The sequence below is a fragment of the Barbatula barbatula genome (assembly GCF_947034865.1).
Source record: "Barbatula barbatula genome assembly, chromosome: 1".
In the NCBI taxonomy this organism is placed as follows: Eukaryota; Metazoa; Chordata; class Actinopteri; order Cypriniformes; family Nemacheilidae; genus Barbatula; species Barbatula barbatula.
This window is the reverse complement of record NC_136766.1, coordinates 15,562,848-15,585,575: the sequence shown is the minus strand read 5'-3', so window position 1 is coordinate 15,585,575 and position 22,728 is coordinate 15,562,848.

Here is a 22,728-nt window from a genome sequence, read left to right as displayed (position 1 = left end):
AGGACAGCGCTCGCAAATCGTGCTCGGAGCACGAGATTTCCGACAGAGGTTTCTTACAAAACTATGACTTGTGAGTTCAAAATTAAAAAGCTCGCACTGCAGATGTTAGTGTTTTCCCTTAACAACTAATTTAACAAGATGAACAGACACGTGCGTGCTTTAAATTGCCATAACCATACTGGCCAAACACTTGTGCCTCATACATTTAGGAACGTTTATGGGTTTCCTTTTCTGAATATATCAGAGTATGGCCATAAAAAGGTTCTCCAAACGTTGTGACGATTCGAGAGACCCCAAATGTGGCACCGCGAATCACAGCGATAGTGACAAAAGTACACACACGCCACGCGCTCAGACTGGCCACAAGCTGTGCAGAATTCCGTAGCAAGCATTGCGCACTGTTCTGTGACAGTCTGTAGTCAGGACGCAGAAAAGAATATACATAATATTACAAATGTAACAAGGGCGAGTGTGACCGAGTGGAACTTGTATATAAGGTTTAAGAACAGAAATCCACCAACAAGACAGCCTTTCCTTGCCTTTTTCAGCCCCTTTCGGGAGACTCGGGGCTTTGCGCTCTGACTCGAGATTAATCTCGCACTCTGGCAGCTGTCCTACAGCGCACAAAAATTTGATCGAAGCCAGCCAAAACAGAAAGCTCGCACCCTGAAAATCATTTCAATGGCAGCACGGAGCAGAAACCTGACAGCAACTGACAACCCGGAACGAAATAATCTGAATGAGACGCAGGCGGAACGCTCTTTCAGGCTGTGCGCCCTCCGCCGCCGATGAGCAGCGCTGTTAATTGAAGAACACAAGCGTGAAATACGGAATAAAGAATACGTGCTGTAACTAACTTTACAAACGTGTAGGCAATCAATTTGCCTTGTCTTATCTATTTTGGTGTTCCCAAATCATAATTTGTCTTTCGCATGTTCCGGTTAAGAAGCAAACAAAATATCCACAATTTGAAAGAGACGTCTTTGTCGTTTATCTGAAAGAGAAACATGAAATAATGATTTAAATATGTAGTTTGAGATCATACAACGTATGTATAATTAATTAGTTTATTTTGATATTTTGAGAAAGCATATTTAAAAATTAGCCAAATAGGGGAATAAATGGGTGTACAACATTTCCAACCAACTGTTAAATCATAATGCATAGTTAAACCATTCGGCGTTATCAACAAAAAAATGAAACTGAATTTTAAAAAGTTAGCCGTGATTTCTTACAAGTAGATTCAAGATCTTCTCTCTTATATTCAAAACTTTTCATCTTCAAAAACACCTGCATTTATTAACAAAACACCTGAAAATGATACTAGATTCGGGAAGGGGTTTATTACATTGATTGTTGCGTTGACACTGCAGCAAGACATACATGATCACTCACACAAATACGAGTTAGATCAATACAGTCAGCATAGATTGTGTTGCTGAGGTCATCATTTTGGGCACTGGAGACAGGACTGAGTAATTAGGAAAGCAAAATCACAATTATTTTCACATTATGACCATTTGTCAAAAGGAGTAAAAATAATATAGTAATTATATCCATTTGTGCACAAGTTTACACCACCATAGCAGAAACACACACATAAGAAGTCAGAGGATTTATGTCTGATAGATAAAGGAGGCAATATAATTAGGTCATGTGATGTGACAGAGGCAGATGCAGTAAAGTGACAGATGTGACTGTATGTATGCTTGAGTGAAAATATCCAGGGAATTCTTAGGCATGATGTGACCAGGTGGACTACCCAAGACTCTATATCAAAACTAAAACAAAACAAAAATGGTGAGAATTGTGTAGTGTACAGCCTGCAGGTTTAAATAGAACATCAAAGCTATTTCCAAGAAAATTAATGTTGCATTTAAGCACAAAAGTAGAGAGAGATTGCGTGGCTCTCCAAGACACTAATTATATGTAATCTTAGCTACATGAGCAGGCTTTGCCACTACCCCCCAAAAAATACAAAATTAGATGGATCATACTGTCCCTGGCACCACAACTTAAACAGAAAGTGGCCTGTTTGCAATCATTTCTTTCTATAGTGACCGTAGATTCATGTGACACAATTATATGATGTTAATTTCTGATTTGTCTCAAGCCAGTGGGTGAGTTTCAAAAAGTGTGAACGTTTTTCTCTAACAGGCAGAAACGCTCTTAATGAACGAGCAAAGAGACGGTTCTGTTACATTTCCGGAAAAAGTAAATCTTTCACAGCACAGCAGCACTAAACTCCCAGCAGACCTTCCCACAGAACAGCCGATTTGTTTCCATCAGCTGAGCAGGTACAAGCAACAATTTAAAAACATGATGTACTAAGTGACTTGGATGATTAGCCCGTTATTAGGATAATGTGTGTTTAGTGGCATCAGTAATCCACAGGGAGAAAGGACTCACCAGAATGACTTCAAACAGCATCACGTAGAGAACATTATCATTCAAGTACAGCTAATAACACCCACTAGCCTCCCATATCCTCATCAGTAAAGGAGAGGAGAGAGAGCTATAAAAGTTTTTTGTAAAAGTTCACTGATGCTATTGGATACACTCTTTATTCAAAAATCCAATCTTAAAATTGCAATTTAATATAGTTTTATGAGAACAGATTAACATCCTTGGGGATTCTGTCCTTCTGCAGATCATAGTCTCTAAACTCACCAGGAAATTAAAATATTAAATCACTGCTCCAATCAAACACAGACAAACTGAGAAACGCACATGAAGACTGGTCAGATTACACCTCTAAATTAAGATAATATTTTATGTCAGTTATTTGCTCTTTGTCTCAATGCTCGTAATCAGACTTTACTGTGATCTACACATACACAATTTATAGTTTATACATTATCATCAACAATTACCCTGTTAAAGATAGAGGGCTAGAGAGTGATAAATCTCTTTAAAACTATGAATAAATGCACAAAACGGCTGAGAATATTGAGGTGTTTAATCTCTCAAGCGCTTCAGAGTCTGTTGTGTGTTTTCTTGTTTAAAGGTTCGTGCTGTAGGGGCTCATGGCTGTAAATGTTGACAATTTTACAATATCAGAAAAGTCCAAAAATAGTTCAACTTCTGCAGATGGCCATCAAAAATAATAACCAGTAAACCCAAGCAAGCAAACCCAGTACATTCAACAGGACATACGCAATGACTCTGAATAGATAGGAAAAGAAGTTCAAGAAAGAACAACGATGAAAAGCTGCAAATCAAGGTGTATAAATGTTTGACCAACAGAAATATTGCTGATTATAGATTTATTTTAATTCTATTATAATTCTATTCTATGAGAGGACATGACAAAATGCACAGTCATGAACTACAGTACACTCTTAAAAATAGAGGTGCTTCACGATGCCATAGAAGTCTAAATGATTCCATAAATAACATCCCTGTTTTACAAAAGGTTCTTCAGATTATAAAATGGGTAAGAAAGAGATAGTTCTTTAAAGAACCTTTGACTGAGTTGGTTCTTCTGCGGCATTGCTGTGAAGAACCTTTTAAGCACCTTTATTTTGTAGTGTCGTGTTTGTAATTTTAACTCGAAAATAAACATTCACTGATGCTTGGGCCTTCTTTGCCTATCCCAAGCCTTCCACCCGCCCTCCCCCCTCCATCTCTCTCTCTCTCTCTCTCTCTCTCTCTCTCTCTCTCCCTCCCTCTCCTTCTGATGTGGTTATGTTAAATTTGATTTCCTGCAGCAGAACTGATCTAATTGGACTAAACTTGCCTTCTGGGAATGCCAATATTTCCCAGCGGGCAGTTGTGGAACATGTCAGTGATATTGGTGTCTGCAGGTGAGGAGAGAGAGACGCAGAATAAATCTGGGAAAGCACCTGTAAGACAGGTACCATATGTTGCAGGCCCCACTGCATCTTGACAAAGGGTTTTGACATTCAGGTAAGTTTGAATATTTATGCTCTAAGGGTAACAGTGGAAAGTGAATTACATCTGATTTCGTCTTTTTTATTTTGGCTGTGCGTTTGTTATTGCCTCCCCATGACTATAAAGGAATACCAGCGGTTTCACCTGCTACAGATGGTCCAGTTCTGCCATCTTTTAATCTGTTCTCACTTCATCATTAATGGTATAGTATGGGTCAGACATAGCACATGACCTGTGACGACTCCAGCGCAACGTAGGCTCAGTTTAACAAATCATCGGCTGCAGTTTGCCCGCGCCTCTATGACCTGTTTGAATCAGGATCTAAGAGCAACCGAGATCATTACCCCAGGACCACCATCTCCTTCAGTTACAGCCTTGCAAAGAAGCACTGCAGAACCATCAAAACTAAAACTTCTAATAAAAAAATGTAATGCTTCACCTTTGCTTCACCATTGAATGAATACAAAATACCATTTATTTGATTTATTCTGCTTTTTCAATCCCTCTCCTCACCCGGCACACCATTACACACCTAGTACTGTATATATGCTGTGTTGAGTTTATCGTAGAGAAAACTAAATATATGTACTTTAATTTCCACCAGTTCTCTCACTAGGGGCTTTTCTGTTCCCCAATATTACTTTAGATCGGAGACAAACTGCCTGTAACTATCACAAATCAAAGTGTGTTGACTACAGTCATAATAATTACATATGATACAATACTGTAATAAATAATGTTCTATTCAGCATTTAGATAAAAGACAATTTAAGCAAATAAATGGGAGTGGTGTAACATTGTACACGTACCATAATAGCCATTCACAGAGCTTTGAATTAACATTTTTGTATAAATCATGTTAGATCCTCTGAGAGTTCAGTACCACATGCATATGTGCTTGTCTGTGTGAAAGAAGACATTTGATTGACAGAGGCTAAATGCAGCCTGAGATCCTCTCACAAACAACTCTATTTATAGCAGCAATCTCACCTCCACATAGACTGATATTTTCCAACAGCGTTAGCCTTTTTTCCCAAATAAAATCTAGCTCATTATGGATTCATCCTTGGTTTTACACTGGAGGATTGTACGATCTCCAGAGCAGTCTGTGAGCTTTCTCGGCATAATGGCTGGAGTCTAAGACGGGGGTAATTATACCACATCACACTGAGTTAATGCCACAATTATAATACAACTGGAGCTCAGATGGCCATTCGGTCAAAAAAAGAGGTCAACCGTATCTGATCTATGCTCAAATTAACATGTTGTCAAACAAGCAGAGGGAGATCAAATCAGAAAGAAATCAAATCGAGTGATTAATAATATAGAATTTGTTTTATGCTTTAATTTCTTCCTGTCTGCGGAGAGAACACATCATATACGTATGTTTTAGATCAAATTGTCCATACCTATTTGATTTAGGTTTTCAGCTCATGTTCAAGGTTTGAACCTTTTCTAATGTGATCATAACAATACTGTAAGGCATTGTTTGTCATCTTAATATAATCCATGAGGATTTCAAGAAGTTCACTGGTTTTATACATTTTACCTTGAGGTCTTACTGTGCGAGTTAAACAAATATGAATAATTAAGCACAAATACACATAATTATTTATAATTTTTAAATTTCCCTGCGATGTGACTCACACATACACAAGGAAAATTATTTATATAGAAAATCCAATATGCAAAATGAATCACTATTGTCAAAATTGACTCTTGAGCAGCTTCAAATAATATAATAAAAACATTAACTTGGTGACTGAAAACTACCAACACTCTGATTAGTAAATTTTCTCTTTTGTTCATTATTAACTGCTCAGAATTTCATGTCTGTCCTGCTGACTATATTGCACCACACTACAGTACATCCCTCTACATGAGTCCAAATGAAATCCCAATGTCTCCACACCGCTTAAGCAGCAGACTTCAGGGGAAATGAGGGAGATGAGCGGGACAACGGGGGACAGAGTGACGGCCCACAAATCAATAGCTGCTCCGCAGATGAGCAGAATTTATTCTTGTGCAAATAGAGCAGTGTCCGGGGATATGGACAGTAATCAGATTTATACTTATGTTCTGCTGAAGAAGCCACTACGGAACACTGTGAACACACTCGGCGAAAGCTAGATCCCAGGGCCAAGTTTTTTTGGTTGAAGATTAAAAGAGAGAACATAAAAGACAGGACAGTTTGTGTAGGAGAAACTGCCAAAGGCAAGAATGGCAAAACGAGCATGGTTTGAGTCCCAGAACTGCTATAAGAAGCTGGACATGTTTTGTGATTTCATTTTTCTGTTATTTACTCAGAGCGGAGGCATGCTCTTTTTTGCCAGATCATTATGCTGGAGTCAGATGCATGGGAGATAGGGCGCAGGGGATGTTGTTTCTGTTAGGTTGCTTTGATCCAGGGTACAGTAACAGTGGGCAGAAATATAAAAATACACCAACAACCCTAATGTGTTTCTGGCACATTATGACACTGTTTATTTCAACCTAGAATGTGTTGGGGAGCATAAACCTTAAACACTATACCCTTAGTTTCAAGGCTGAATGTAACGCCAGTTAGATCCAACAGGCAGGCTGTTAAACATCTATTTACAAACAATTTGGCCAGAGACCCAAAAGTTTGTGCAGTATATCCTATCATTCAACTTCACAAAATCTTCTGAATTCTCGCCACAGTCTGTAGGTTTCTTTTTGTACTGGCACTATGGTGTAACCAAGCAATATGAGAAAGTTAAGCCAGTCCATCTCAATAAATGCCAGGGGGTCCTTTCCGCCACTCAAAGTTGAATGTCATTCTTTTGACGTACTTTACTCACACGTCTTCATTCGTTCTCTCTCTCCTAACATTTATGACAGTTGCTTAAAGTTGTGTGATTATTATGCCACTAAAATGAATGACATTAAAGAGAACCTGTCCAGCAGGAAAGGTCACATACATGTGCACTGTCTCTGTTTCAGTCAAATATCAAACACAGACATCTGAATACTTTGCAGACTTTCCAATAATGTATATGCAATTTGTCTGCCAGATGTGGACCACTAAATGACCTAGGGCTACATCATCTTGAGGTCAGACCAATTTAAGGGATAAGGGTCTATTAGTGGAAGAATGTAAAGCCTCAGCTGACTGAATCAATATTTAATGAACACACCAGCCTCCTATATTGTATATTACTGCCTCTGAACCAACAGAGCCAATTTAAAGTAGTCTATCGAGAGTGACCACAGGGATTGTAATTGTGTCAGCTCGGAATTCTGAATGAGGCGAGTTCCTCCAGTGCACATTTTGTAAATTTTCATTCTTATCTCATTCAGTGTTTTGGTCATTTTTCCAGTAAAATATCCAAACATCTCGAAAAAAATAAGAAAATAAATATTGTCCAATAATAACATAATCTATATATTTCAGAGAATATATATTGAATATAGTATTTTCTACCCATTTTGAGAAAAAGTTGCTAAAATGGATACTTCACCCAAAGACTCACCTTGTGGTAGTACCAAACCCATAATCTCTGTGTTCTGTTGAACACAAATAAATATATTTAGATGTTAACAACTGAGATTTCTGGGGTAGTCAGTGGTGCTCCAGAACTGTTTGTTTTCCCAAATTCTTCAAAATATTTTCTTTTGTGTTCAAGAGAAAACAAATACAACAATTCTTTCTAATATGGTAATCAATGGTGCCCCAAAAATCAGTTGCCATTTATGAATGTTTTTTGTGTCTTCAACACCAATACAGGTTTTAAACAACTTGAGGATGAATAATTCATGACAGAATTTTCATTTTTGGTTGGACTATCCCATTAAGCATAATGCTCTCTAAATTCCGCTGTCATTCATGCTAAGAAAGATAGAAAAAATGGAATGTTTTAAGAAATTGGGCTAACATTTTACCTGAAAAACAAGACAAAATACTGATTAAGATATTACTTTTCGCAGTGTAAACCTGAGAATGGAAAACACTTCAGACTCTCTACCTATTGGGTTCAATACTATTCTGCACACCGAGCTACTGAATTAACGGTTTAAAGCATTTTTATAACATTATTAAATATCTAAATAATGTGACACTATTGTCTTGCTAGAAATGCAATGGACACTCTGGGAATATGGGATTTGAGTAAGATGCGGAACACTGTGCATCTAGAATTGCTCTCATTGATCAGTGCACACATGGTCTCTTTTTATGAGGTGATTTCTCTTTTCCTAGAGGACTAGAAAAACAGGCAATGATTAAAAATATAAATGATTACTTAATATTGCCTGTGTAGAGCCTGACATGGACATCCTTGATGTCGAAAGTATAATCCATTAAAAATAATTCATAGCTATTACTTACAAAAGTAACTTCAAATTCCTGTCAGGTTGGGTTTTGGGCTTCTAAGAGCATCTAAGAGGAAACTTTAAGAGGGAATGAAATTCATGCGAGTGTCTATGCCTGTGGTCAGTTTCACACAGGCATTAGGAGTTCATTAGTTCAATTGCTTCTTATGCTGATTCTTGATGTCACATCAAACAAGCCTGTGATCATTTCAGGGGGCTGCGGCACCATTTGATGTTTCTTAAATGTTCTTTCCACTACTTTTATTTTTTATTCAAAATTTAGTTCTAACATTGTAACACAACACAATCAGAAATCAATGTTCACTTCAGTCCCATAGTGAGAGAGGTAAGAAAGAGGTAAAGAGTAAGTTGTACACCCTTTACCTCCTCTAAATTGTGAGGAGATTGCTAGTGTCCACATGAACCCATAGCTCACTCAGCACATCTGTAACATAAAGTAGCTTTAATCGATTGTGTAAGCAGTAAGGTTTTCTTCCTGCACCTACATCACACAGTAACAACATCTCTTCTACCTCAAAACATTAGCAGAAGAATCCTTCCACAGCTCACTCGAAGAAGAAAAGGTTAAAACATTTGCATTTTTTAGGTTCCTAGAGAATGCAACTGTTGGGGAACCTTAAAGGTTCATTTCTCAGTGCTTTTCCACCATCATGCCGAACCGTTCTGAGCAAAGTCTGAAACCGTTAGAGTTGTTTCCACGTGAGCCTGGTTCAACCGCACGATTACAAACTGTTCGGCTCAGAATTTGCTGCATGGTGGTCTACCCTGTTGGATCGTGCTAATGAATGCAAGAAAAATGAACGCGGAGGCGTGATGCGTGACGCCTTTACAGTTTGTGTTTACATTAAAAAAATTCAGTTTTCAGCCCTGCAGTGGAAAATTTAACCATTTACAGTATGTACCAGCTGGCATGGATCGGCACGGAGTGGAACGATTAAGCAATGAGAACGATTTGGCACGAAGGTGGAAAAGTGCTCTTTGAACCTTTTTCCAATTGGAACCCTTAAATGAACCAGCAGTTTCGTTATAGGAACCCATGTCTAGTCACCATTTCAGTAATATTATTATTACTATTGTTGTTATTATTATTATTATATTACACATTATACTGTTACGACCTCTAGGGGTCGGCCGAAACAGGCAAAGAAAACCACACTCGTAAAAACAAGTAACTCAATAAACCAAGTTTATTAACATATGGGAATCTCTTCAGGGGGGCAGACAAGGCCAACATAACAAACAAAACAGTCTTATTTTAGAGTGCTAAATAACCTGTGAGGATAAACAATAAAAAAAACAAAACAGAGTATCTTCCCTGACTCCCTGAGGATAAACAAAGTAAAACCGGTATGTAAATCAAAATGGCGCCTTACCCCCCCTACCTCCCCAACTTGGTGAACAAATGTAAAAAGATATGTACAGTGTGAGAGTATACTTAAATATAACACAAAGTCTAACACTACTCATTCTCAAGAATTACAAAACTTCATCCAGTAACATCAAACAACATCCCTCAGCTGAACCATCTACACAAGGCACAAGAGTTCAATGGCACACAAGGAACCCAAGGCCACGATGAGTGTTTGGGGCTGTCCTAATAACCACATGGCACCTGGCGTCGGACCAATGACCATCTCCAAGTGATTAGAAGAGACCACGCCCATCTGGAGTAGTGACGTGTCTGCACACATGAACCATGGACAAAGAAAAACACAGGCAACAATATAGTATTATGCAGAAAGTTCTCCAGGTCATAACACCCCCACCCATAAAAATAAAACATACAATGTTTTACCAATTTACCCGTGACAGTGAATCAGCAATAACATTATCCACACCTTTCTTGTAACATACCTTTAAATTGTAACCTTGACAAATCAAGGACCATCGCATCAAACGATGATTTGCATTTGACATTTGCTGAATGAAAGTCAAAGGGTTATGGTCAGTAAACACAGTAATAGGATGTTCACAAGAATCAAGGTACACTTCAAAATGTTGTAAACTGAAAATCAAAGCTAAAGCTTCTTTTTCTATCGTGCTATAATTCATCTGATGCCTCAGAAATTTCTTGGAGAAGAAACCGATGGGATGATTCAATTGGTCTTCTCCAGTCTGTAACAAAACAGCGCCAACGCCTGTACCACTAGCGTCCACTTCCAACATGAATGGTTTCCCAAAATGAGGGGCAACCAGTACAGGGGCACTACAAAGTAGAGTTTTCAACGCTTCAAATGCAGAATGACATTCTGGAGACCACTTAAACGATACAGCCTTTCGAAGTAATCCTGTGAGAGGACTAGCCACAATAGAGAAATTTCTACAGAAACATCTGTAATAACCAGTCATACCGAGGAATCGCCTCAGTTCCCTTCTGGTCTTAGGGACTGGAAAATCAAGGATAGCTTGAATTTTTGAATTCAGAGGACGAACTTGACCATTTCCGACTTCCTTACCAAGGTATGTAACGGTAGCACAACCGAATTCACACTTAGCCAAATTCAAAGTGAGATTAGCATCAGATAAGCATTTGAACACTTTATCTATGCTTCTAAGATGATCTTCAAAAGAATCATCATAACAAACAACATCGTCCAAATACGCTTCGCAATTTGAAATGTCGGATAAGACACGAGACATCAGTCTTTGAAACGTAGCCCCAGCATTTCTAAGTCCGAATGGCATTACCTTATACTCTAAAAATACATCAGGGGTAGCAAAAGCTGAAATCTCAGATGCACGCTCTGTGAGGGGCACCTGCCAATAACCCTTTAATAAATCAAGTTTGGTCACAAACTTAGCATTTCCTACCCGATCTACACAATCCTCCATGCGTGGCATGGGATAAGAATCAGCCTTAGTTAGAGCATTAACTTTCCTATAATCTGTACAGAATCTAGAAGTTCCATCTTGTTTGCGAACAAGGAGACATGGGGAACACCATGGGCTAGAACTTGGGACCGCGAAACCATGTTCTAATAAGTATTGGGTCTCTTGTTTCATCAAGTCTCTTTTAACTGGATTTACACGATAAGACCGTTGAGTAACAGGAGAATATGAACCGACATCAATGTCATGAGATAAGACGTGAGTCGTAGTCGGTAAATCACTAAACAAACTAGGATATTTCTCAATCACACTTCGGATATCAGCCTGAGCCGATAAGGGTAAGTGAGACAGCTTAGATGAAAGATTAGACAAAGTCTCTGAATTCAACAAGCGAGCAGAGGTAAATGCGGCACTTTTCATTTTTACTTCATCCAACTCCGGCGAATAATCAGAAGGGGATACCACAACAGGAGTGACGGTCAAAACAGAAGACTTAATCTCAGGACTAGAGCGAGTCACGTATGCCTTAAGCATATTGACATGACAAAGGCGTGTCTTACGCCTACGATCAGGTGTGTTTACGACGTAGTCAGTATCACTAACCTTCTCTTTCACTTCATACGGACCTGCAAATTTTGCATGTAAGACTGAACCAACCACAGGAAGTAATATGAGAACTTTGTCACCAGGTTGAAAGGAACGCTGAATAGCCTTTCTATCATATCGATCCTTCATTTGGTTTTGCGCCGAACTAAGTGAACATTTGGCCAGTTTCAACAATTGATGCAAACGTTCACGAAATTCACTAACATGATCTAAGACATTCTTAGTCAAAGAGGGGCGGTCAGATGAAAGAATCTGTTCTTGTAAAATCTTTAACGGGCCACGCACATTGTGTCCGAAGATTAATTCGGAAGGACTAAAGCCGAGTGAAGCTTGAGTCGTGGTTCGAATAGCGAACAACAATAAAGGAATTTCCTCATCCCATTCCTTTTCTTGCTCTACACAGAAGGTTCGGAGCATCGATTTTAGAGTTTGGTGGAAACGTTCGATGGCACCTTGAGACTGAGGGTGATAAGCACTAGAGATTTGATGTTTTACATTCAATTTTCTGATCACCTTAGCGAATACCTTTGACATGAAATTTGTCGCTCGATCTGATTGAATAAATCTTGGCACACCGAAAATAGTACAGAACTTGACAATCGCTTTGACTATAGCATGAGCCTTAATTGAACGAAGAGGTATAGCTTCAGGATATCTAGTTGAAGCACACATCAGTGTAAGTAGATAAGAATTTCCAGATTTGGTTTTAGGTAGCGGACCCACACAATCAATCAACACCCGTTCGAATGGTTCTCCTAGAACTGGGATGGGTTTTAAAGGAGCTACAGGAACAACTTGATTCGGTTTGCCCGCTAGTTGACAGGCATGACATGACTTACAGAACTTTGAAACGTCAGATTTCATCGCTGGCCAGAAGAAATGTTTCAATAAGTTATCGTATGTTTTCCGAACACCAATATGACCAGAAAGTTCATGGTCATGAGCTACACTCAACACTTCTTCTCGAAAAGTTTTAGGAATGACTACCTGAAAAATTGTTCTCAAATCATCAATGGTGTAACGAGGAGACCACTTACGCATAAGCACTCCATCGTCAACAAAATATGCGACTGAATGCTCTGACAAAACGTTAGGTTCGACCGCAGCCGCAAAACAGGGATTCAGAGTTTGATCAGCAGCTTGTGCCTCAATCAACACAGATCTTTCAAAAGGCAAGACATCACTAGGAATTCCATCAATCTTAATTTCAACTAAATCTACTTTATCATCTGCCACTGCAGAATCATCATCACTCAGAAAAGTTTTCGACAAATCAACTGTCACTCCAGATTTTTGAGCCTGAGCACGAGTTACGACACAAGTTTTAAACACCTCAGGAAACTGCTCTTGTAATTCATCTTGATACGGTACATCAGGGACGTCAATAACTTCCGGCAAACAAAAAACTTTGTTCCCCGCCAAGTCATTTCCGAGAATGAGCGCTATACCTTTAACAGGCAGCTCACTACGTATTGCTAGTTTAACATAACCAGAAACAATCCCAGATCTCAAATAGACATTGTGCAACGGAACTTTCACTACAGAGAGATCAATGCCTTGTACCAACACACTAGAATTACAACTTGACTGTTCTGAAAATGGTAGTACACTACTCAAGATAATCGACTGAGAAGCTCCGGTATCTCGAAGAATACGTACATTTTCCCTTTCAGCATCTGCTTCACTGAGAGACACAACACCATCACACACGAAAGGTTTGAACGTAGAGTCCATAGACCTATCTTGGAATTCTGAATCGAGCAAATACGTTGGACGATCGACTAACACGACACTCTTATAAGTCTTCTTGCCATTTCTCTTCTTCAGAATGGGACAGTTAACAATAAGGTGTCCCACCTCGTGACAATAGAAACACTCACGGTTCTCAACCTTCAAAGTTCTTTCAGCATTCTTGGACACTATCGAGGAATCTGTAACACTACCTGCACGATCAGTAGTGCTACGCTTCTTGGATGACATAAACGTTACTTTATGAGTAAGCGCAAATTCATCCGCAAAAATAGCTGCTTCAGACAATGAAGACACCTTCTGTTCATTCAAATAAATAATGATTCTCTCAGGTAGACAACTCTTAAATTCTTCTAACAAAATCAGCTCTTTCAACTGCTCTAAAGTGTTAACTTTATTTGCCGTACACCACTTCTCAAATAAATTGTTTTTATCTCTCGCAAATTCCACAAACGTTTGACTGGTGATTTTCACATGATTCCGGAACTTCTGACGGTATGCCTCTGGGACCAATTCGTAAGCGCGCAACACTGCAGTTTTTACTTCCTCATAATTCATACTCTGTTCAAGCGTTAACGCAGAACATACTTCTTGCGCTTTTCCAACAAGTTTACATTGTAAGAAAAGCGGCCAAATGTTTTTCGGCCATTTTAAAGTGGCTGCAATACGTTCGAATACTGCAAAATAGGTGTCAACTTCGCTTTCACGAAACGATGGAACTAAACCAATATATTTGCTTATATCAATTTCAGGTTCACTTACTTGAATAGTGCGTCGTGGTGCAGGTTTCGGGCTAGAAGTAGAAGCCGTTTTGGGTGGCAACCCAGGAAGAAAACTAGGCACATCAGCAACTGGGGAATAAGCAAATTGTTTAGCAGCTATCTCCAGATCTAATTCCTTGATTCTGACAGCTCTTTGAGTCTCTAGCTCGACTGTGCGTACTTGCAACAGTTGACTCTGGTATTGCTGCTTGCTCAATTCCAACTCCAGCTCTTTCAATCTGATTGCCAACAAAGGATTAACAGGAGAAGGAAAGTTATCGGGATCCATGCCGGGCAGCTCCGCAGATTTGGGAACTGTCCCCTCGTCTAAGGAAGCCGCCACTTGAATTGCAACACCCGCTTCACCTTCACTTTCCGTAGACAAAACGCCACGTTCTAGCAAATTTTCTATAATCACTTCCTTAATCTCCGGTTTCCTTGCACCTCGACTTACCTGAATTTGATACAAGTCTGCGAGCATAAACAAATCATCTTTACTACAGATGTTTAACAAACGTAACGATGGTTCGATTGCGAACTTCTCTAACTCAAATTTCGCCGACATACCTACTACCTCTCACCAAAAAAAAATTTGAAAATCACCAGACAAAACAACCTCCAAAATCAATCTTATAAACTTACTAATGACAACTTCCCGCAAATTTTGCTAAATAAACAAACCAACTACTTCTACGCGAATCTGGCAGAAATGGAAAGGTCTTCCAATTCCTTACGAATTTGGGGAAGGGACGGACGAGCCCCCAATTCTGTTACGACCTCTAGGGGTCGGCCGAAACAGGCAAAGAAAACCACACTCGTAAAAACAAGTAACTCAATAAACCAAGTTTATTAACATATGGGAATCTCTTCAGGGGGGCAGACAAGGCCAACATAACAAACAAAACAGTCTTATTTTAGAGTGCTAAATAACCTGTGAGGATAAACAATAAAAAAAACAAAACAGAGTATCTTCCCTGACTCCCTGAGGATAAACAAAGTAAAACCGGTATGTAAATCAAAATGGCGCCTTACCCCCCCTACCTCCCCAACTTGGTGAACAAATGTAAAAAGATATGTACAGTGTGAGAGTATACTTAAATATAACACAAAGTCTAACACTACTCATTCTCAAGAATTACAAAACTTCATCCAGTAACATCAAACAACATCCCTCAGCTGAACCATCTACACAAGGCACAAGAGTTCAATGGCACACAAGGAACCCAAGGCCACGATGAGTGTTTGGGGCTGTCCTAATAACCACATGGCACCTGGCGTCGGACCAATGACCATCTCCAAGTGATTAGAAGAGACCACGCCCATCTGGAGTAGTGACGTGTCTGCACACATGAACCATGGACAAAGAAAAACACAGGCAACAATATAGTATTATGCAGAAAGTTCTCCAGGTCATAACAATACTAACAACATTTCATAACACAGACACAACACCTTGATTCTACATTGAATATCTATTGCTTACATGCAAAAATTCTGACAAATCACAAATTGTGCGGGGCGGTATAACCATTAATTCATATAACGTATTTTCCAGATTTAAACCGGTTTACGGTAGATGACGGTATTTTTTTTTACCACATTTTATACTGATTGAGAGAGGAAATACTGCAGTAGATTGACTAAAAATGCCCTTTTATACTGTCATATGGTGAATGAATATTGGAGAAAAATTCCACACTAGTAATATATAGGTTAGCAAGTCCCATAAAATGATGCCGTTTACTAAAAGGTTGCACTCAAGATGAAGTGAAGGATCAGAATGGATGACAGTTGCAGTCAAAATACAGAACCTTTTAATTGTGCAAATTTCGAAAACAACTTGTAACTACAATGTAAACAATCCCCTTCCCCTATTATAACTTCAAAGTTTAGACTACTTTAATAACTGAATAGCATGCAAAGTTAACTTGCATACATAATATTTAAGCAAATAAATAGAGAAAATGTTCAAAATCAACTTTTTACTTGGTAGCACCATATCTATGGGTAGCACTTTTGCTCCCAACTTCAAGAGAACGTCCACCCACCGAACATCTAAACGAGTCCGTTTAAACGCATGTTTGTATAAAAAAACGATTATACAGTGCCGTGACATACAAAGACGCATTCTGTGGCCGGTCATAGTGCAACAGTGAAAAGGGACCCCCGCTGAACAGTGTCGCGTTGCGCCGCATTCCACACATTGTTTAAGCTAAATAGGCTACACCGGTAAATAAAGAAATTCGTATAACAACAAAATACACACCTGTATTCGGAATAAACCGATATACCGCCAAGCAATTATTACAATAGATCATATTTGACATCTGTATGTGATATGTATAACATTAACAAAGTAAAATACTTAATTAAGCAACACCACCTCACGGCATAGATTTATTTAAACAAACAAAAATGCCCGTTTGAATCGGTTATATGTGATCATTTAATCACCATCATATTCCAAACCCTCCTGATTTTCTGTCCTTAGCAGAATTTCTTTTTGCTTTTGACTAGTGTTTGGTGACTTTGTCAGTCAGTAACATTCTTCCTAACATCAGCCATAAGCAGAGAGAATGTCCATAAACTGATGAATGCAGTGCAGAGCTGTGTAAATCCCAGTTTTATGATCCTTCAGTAATGCAGGGTTTCAGGACCACAGTCAATAATAAGTAATACAAATACAACACAAAAACCCCACAAAAAACATTTAAAATTACCTTTTGCCCATAAGCTGCCACATTCGAAGAGAAAGAAAAACAGACAAATTAATCAAATAACAATCAATTTAACATCTTCAACTCTGTAATTGTAGATTTAGAGCTTAATGACATCTCATCACAGTAAAGGGATATGTATCATCAGTGAATATCAAGATGCCACATCCTGAATAATAAGGTTCTTTGATCATTCATTCATGTTCATATTGCTGTTATTGTGTAATGATAATTTATGTAAAGATTTGGACAAATTGAAAGTTTTTCCAAGAACTCATTTGTGTTATTTTGTTGTCATGATTATGCCTCGTCTGGTCATATTTTCTTAGTCTTGCGGCAGGATCACTACAGGCCCACGTGTTTAGTGTGAGAGAGAGACATGGCATTGCTGTTTTGGAGTGCCATGCTCTCCCCGGTCGTTCTTGGCCTCGCCCCCTTATTTCCTCATTATTGATTGTTAATGATTTCATGCCCTGCACCTGTTCCCCTCTTGATTTGGTTCCCTTTATTATGCCCTTGAGTCTTCTGTCCTTGTGTTGTTCCATGTCTAAAGTTGGACGCCTCGCCTCGCCTGTTTTGTAGTATTATTCCCTCTGTCCTTGTAGTTTTACTCTCTATGTTCTCATGTAATAAATCATTGTTTTGTGTCAAGCCTGCCTCCAGGTTTCCCCCTTTGTCCAACTCCTGACAGTTATATCTTCTGCAGTACTCAGCACTTCTTCAGGCTACAAGGCTGTCTCAATAAATTGTAAAATTCACAGATTATGCATTGATCAATTTAGAAAACATTACCTGTAGCATGTTCCTTGTGGTTAGGCATGAAGGAACATCAAGGATTATCCGTTCATTAACATTATGTAGGCATTTCACTCTTTGTATAGGTTGTGGGTTCCACATTGATGGCAACATGTCAGTAGAGAGACAAATTGAGAAAACCACAAATTCAACAGAAAACACATTGAATGATTAAAAGCTATACAGAAATATACCAGAGCAATTTGAACAAGAAATCATTAGTTTCAGTTAAATATGAAGTGTTGTCATGTAAATAATCTTAATTAAGATTAAACAAACTTTCACACTTAAAAGGATACAGTACTTCACCCAAAAATTCAGTCATCACTCACCCTCTGATTGTTCCAAACCTGTATACATTACTTTGTTCTGCTAGAAGATATTTGGAAAAAGTCAGATCTTCCCCTACTGACTCCATAGTATTTATTTCCCCAACTACGTCAGTAAATGGGGAATGAGATCTGACACACTTCCAAACATCTACCTGTGTGTTCAGCAAAACAAAGAAATTAATACATGTTTAAAACAATCAGAGTTAATTTTTTGGGTTTAAGTATCCCTTTAAGACAATGGAATACTTCTGACTTAATGCGAATGACCCACACAGAATATATTAACATGTTAATATGTTATGAAGTTTAGTTAATGTACTGGACTGAGAAAATTAAATAGCCACCAAATCAGCAAATGAACAGACTGTTTATTTCTGCCAGAACAGATGAATGTTGTGCCTTGTAGACTGCAGTTATCAATTTTTGACTGTTCAATAATAAAGCACAATGTTTTAACGTTAAACACAAATCTTCATTTGTATTCAGTACTTACGCTTTGATTGTTGTCCATATTTATGTGTCTTTTAGCATCTTTCCCCTTCAATGTTGGGCGAGCTACTCAGGAAATGTAATTAAATTACTGATTACTGAAATAATCGAGTAACTGGTCTGATTACTTTATTTCAAAAGTAATTTGTTACATTACTACCCCCAATCCCTCAAAAACAAAAAAAACTCTTTAGCCTTCTCATGACTAAACTTTATTGGGAAGTGCACACTCTTTCTCGCAACAAACTAAATTAATTAATTTGAACTTACAATTTTTCATATGTTAACTGTAGTATTTCTATTTTTAGTACCTCACTCGGAGGCTTGCACAGAGCGGGGTGGGTAGAACCGTTTACATTGGTGCCGTGACCCTGGATCGGAGTGAGGTTTAGGGGGGTGAGTGAAACGGAGGCCAGCGAGAGAGTGCTGTGCAAGGTAAACCTCACTACCCGACCAACAGAGATGCTTTAGCGACAGATGCTAACGACTGTGGTCTTAAGACTCCTCGTTAGAGCGCCTGTCTCCCATCCGGACCGACACCGATTCAAAGACCGTGCAGAGCGGGGCGAGTAGAACCAGTTACACATGTATAGCCACTCTTCAGTTTCATATAACTTATATCTTAACTATTGCTTCTGCATAATTCTATGATTTCTTCTTCATATAATAAATATAACTGTGTTAGAGCACCAAAAACTAGTAGCTTATACCAGCCTGTCACGAAATGGTTGGACAGAACCCAGATGCAGGCAGATGAAGTGTTAATGAAAAACATTTTATTAAACAAAAAAACCCACGAGGGGGAAAACGTGAACCAAAACTTGTCAAACAAACACTTACCCACTAGGGGGACAAGGTTTTTAGAAAAATGAAATAATATGTCTACAAATTTGAAACCAGAGCGGGGTGGTCCCAAATCAGGAGGATGGGTATAAAGGGGAGAATACCCGTGAGACTATCTATCCAACCTTCAGCAGAAAACCGCAAACAGTATACAGGAGACATCAAACTTTAACTATTAGACGTTAAACAATGCACCAACAACGAAACAGAGGGAAACTAGGGATATATAAAGGGAGACACTAACAAGGAGTAATTACACAGGGAGAGTGGCGACAGGTGAGGGGAATGCCCAGACCTGTCAAACGCTGTGATGATAGAGCTGGACAAAGGACGTGGCGACACTACAAAATTATTAATGATTATCTTAAATCTAATAATTGTTTTATTTTGCCTTGTTGTGCAAGCACTGTCGAGCTTGTGCAGAGGGGAACTGGAATCCCCTGGTTAGGCCTGGTTTCCCTCTGAGGTTTATTTCTCCTCCAATGGAGTTTTGGGTTCCTCACCACCGTTTGCATACTGTTTTGTACTGTTTGCCTGGCCGGGGGGGCTGCTAGAATTTTATAGTTTTATTAAATAATAGGAATTTGTAGTCTGTCTGATATTTGACCTGTGTTTTGACTTGCATAACCTTATATATTTTGCTCATAGTCAATGCTTTCTTGTACAGCTGCTTTGTAACAATGAAAATTGTCAAAAGCGCTATATAAATAAAGCAGACTTGACTTGAATGAAACACCAAACGAAAGTGAACAGGAGAAAACACGGAGCAGGTGAGAGGAATCAAACACTTATTACATGATTATGAGAGACAGGAGGGCGGGGCTAAGAGACATAACAGGAGGACATGTGGCGCCGAGTAATAACAAAAAGCCATGTGTCGCCACGCATAATCTTCATTACATTGGTGACGAAACCCGAGAGGAAGGAGGGACATGCTGTCGAAGGGTCCTCACTGCTGAGGGGCATCGTGGTTCGTCGGTTCTCCTTCCTTCCTTCCTTTTTATTGAACCTTTATTGAACTCATTGCTCTCTGTGCCCGGTAACGTTACTGTCTTGAGAAGTTTAACCGTATTGCCCTTAGGGTTGTTTTTTGCGGGAGAGAGGGTATTTGTTACCACCACATGACCAACAACACACAACAATGTTCTTGCCTTTGACAGAAATAAACTCAAAATAATTATTGTATTTCCAGCTGTAAGAAGCATACGTTTCTATCTCCATGCTGAGTTTGTTTTTGCTGGAAGTACCAAAGATTGTTTTATGATAGGGAGATGTATGGATCTGTAATACTTACAATTGGAGCATAAAAGCTAACATGGATCACGAGAGACACCTCAGCCAATAATATAACAACGTCTAGTCCCCTTGCCTGCATTCCGTCCAATCCGTTGAAGCCGCAGCGATAGCATTGGCCGTTACTAGTTTTGGTAGGCTTTCCATGGGGTGGCTTTGGTAGTACTTACAGTTTTCAGTTCGATGATGTCATAGGTGCGAAAAAAAAGCGATTTTGCTTTTACAATATAATTGATAAAAATACTATAATTGATAAAACCGTTACAAACTGTGCTGCGTGAGCACAGGAACTGAGAGGATATGCTTGAGTAGCTGAGGTAAGACTTATATCTTAGTCCATCTTAGAAAAGTTTAAAAAAGGAACCTTGGTAACAGGCCAGGTTCTAATATGAATCATTTTGCCACAATAGAGGTTCTAAAAAGAACTTAAAGGGATGACTACAAGACTCTGTCTTAACTAGTGCATTTCCATTTGAAAACAGAGTTTTCGTTTTCAAAAACGCTCTTCGTCCACACTAGCGTTTTCAAGCATTTCCCAAATGCTGCCTATCCACACTGAACCATTTGAAAACACTTACATCCATTAGTAAAACCTAACGCCTGATTCACGCATGCTCTGTAAGCAGTGTGTATGCGGTGCGTAGAGCAAAACATATGAGGTGCGTAGAGCAACACGTATGCAGTACGGATCCATAATGCGCCAATGTGCTTTCACAAATACTACGTTTGTAGCGCGGTAGTGGTTGTGTCTTCTGTGTGAAACAGTCAACAGTGGGTATTTACCAATATTCGGATGATTGTATGATACGTATGTTTTTTAAAAGATTTATGAAACGCTTTTTTCATCATTGTGATTTTATGTTAGGCGCTAGTATCCAGATTATAAAAAATGACTTTGAATTAAGAATAGGACAACAAAGAAATAAAATTATAAACCTTTTCAGGACTAAATAGCTGAAATGACCGTACTACTTAAAATATATTTTATCCGTAGGTTTGATGTTAGGATAGTACTTCAAAACACTTGATGCTTACGTGAAATTATATTAGCCTATTAAAATAACTTATTAGTAGAAGGCCAGTTCAAATCAAAGATATGACTTTCCCAGTTAACAGAGATGACAATTTTATTTATATAGAGCTGATTGTTAATTATTATTAAAATAATAATAATAATACTGGGGTAAAAATTAAGACAATATATTGTATTATTGCAAGTTTTTCTCTATGCAATGTACACTGATTTCAGTGGATTGTCAGAAGCTATTAATTATAATGTCTCCTACGGGAAGTATGTAAGTGAAAAAAGGATGGGCCCTAAAACCTATCCCTGTGGCACTCCGGATTTATACTGAAATTTCTGAAATTTCATCGTTTACATAAAAAAAGTGGTAGCGTTTGGATAAACAAGATTTAACAAGGTTAATACCTGACCACTAATGCCAACATAGTTTCGTAGTCTATCTATTAGAATGGCATGGTTGGGCCTTAATCCTGACTGAAGTTTTTTATATAAGCTTTGTTCCTGCAGAAATGTGCAAAGTTGGCTTGATTTTGGATAAAAAAGGCGGGTTTGATATTGGTCTAAATTAAGCTAATTCTACTGGATCAAGTTATGGCTTTTTTATAAGGGGCCTGATGACTGCTAGCTTGAAAGCTTCTGGGCCATTTCCTAATGCAAGTGCTGAGTTTATAATATCGAGCAGAGGTTCAGTTACAGCAGGAAAAACCTTTTTCAGGTTAGAAATTTGTCCTCCCAGTTAAAAATGCATGAAAGGTCTCAAGAACACAAAAACAATAATATCAAAGTGCAAACAGATGCTGTAAATATTTAGTTTGTAACTTTAGCTATTCATTTGTGAATTCATTTTTATTTTACTTTGAGACAAATTATTTACAGACAGTAAGATGTGATTTACAGTTTATTTAAAAATGTATTAGAAAAAAGTATTGAGAACGAGATGGCAAAATAAGGGTTATAAAGGGACTGTTGGGGCCCCATGTCTGAAATCACGTATGGCCCCCAGATCACTCAAGTCCGCCCCTGCTCATTACCTGGGTCAGGGC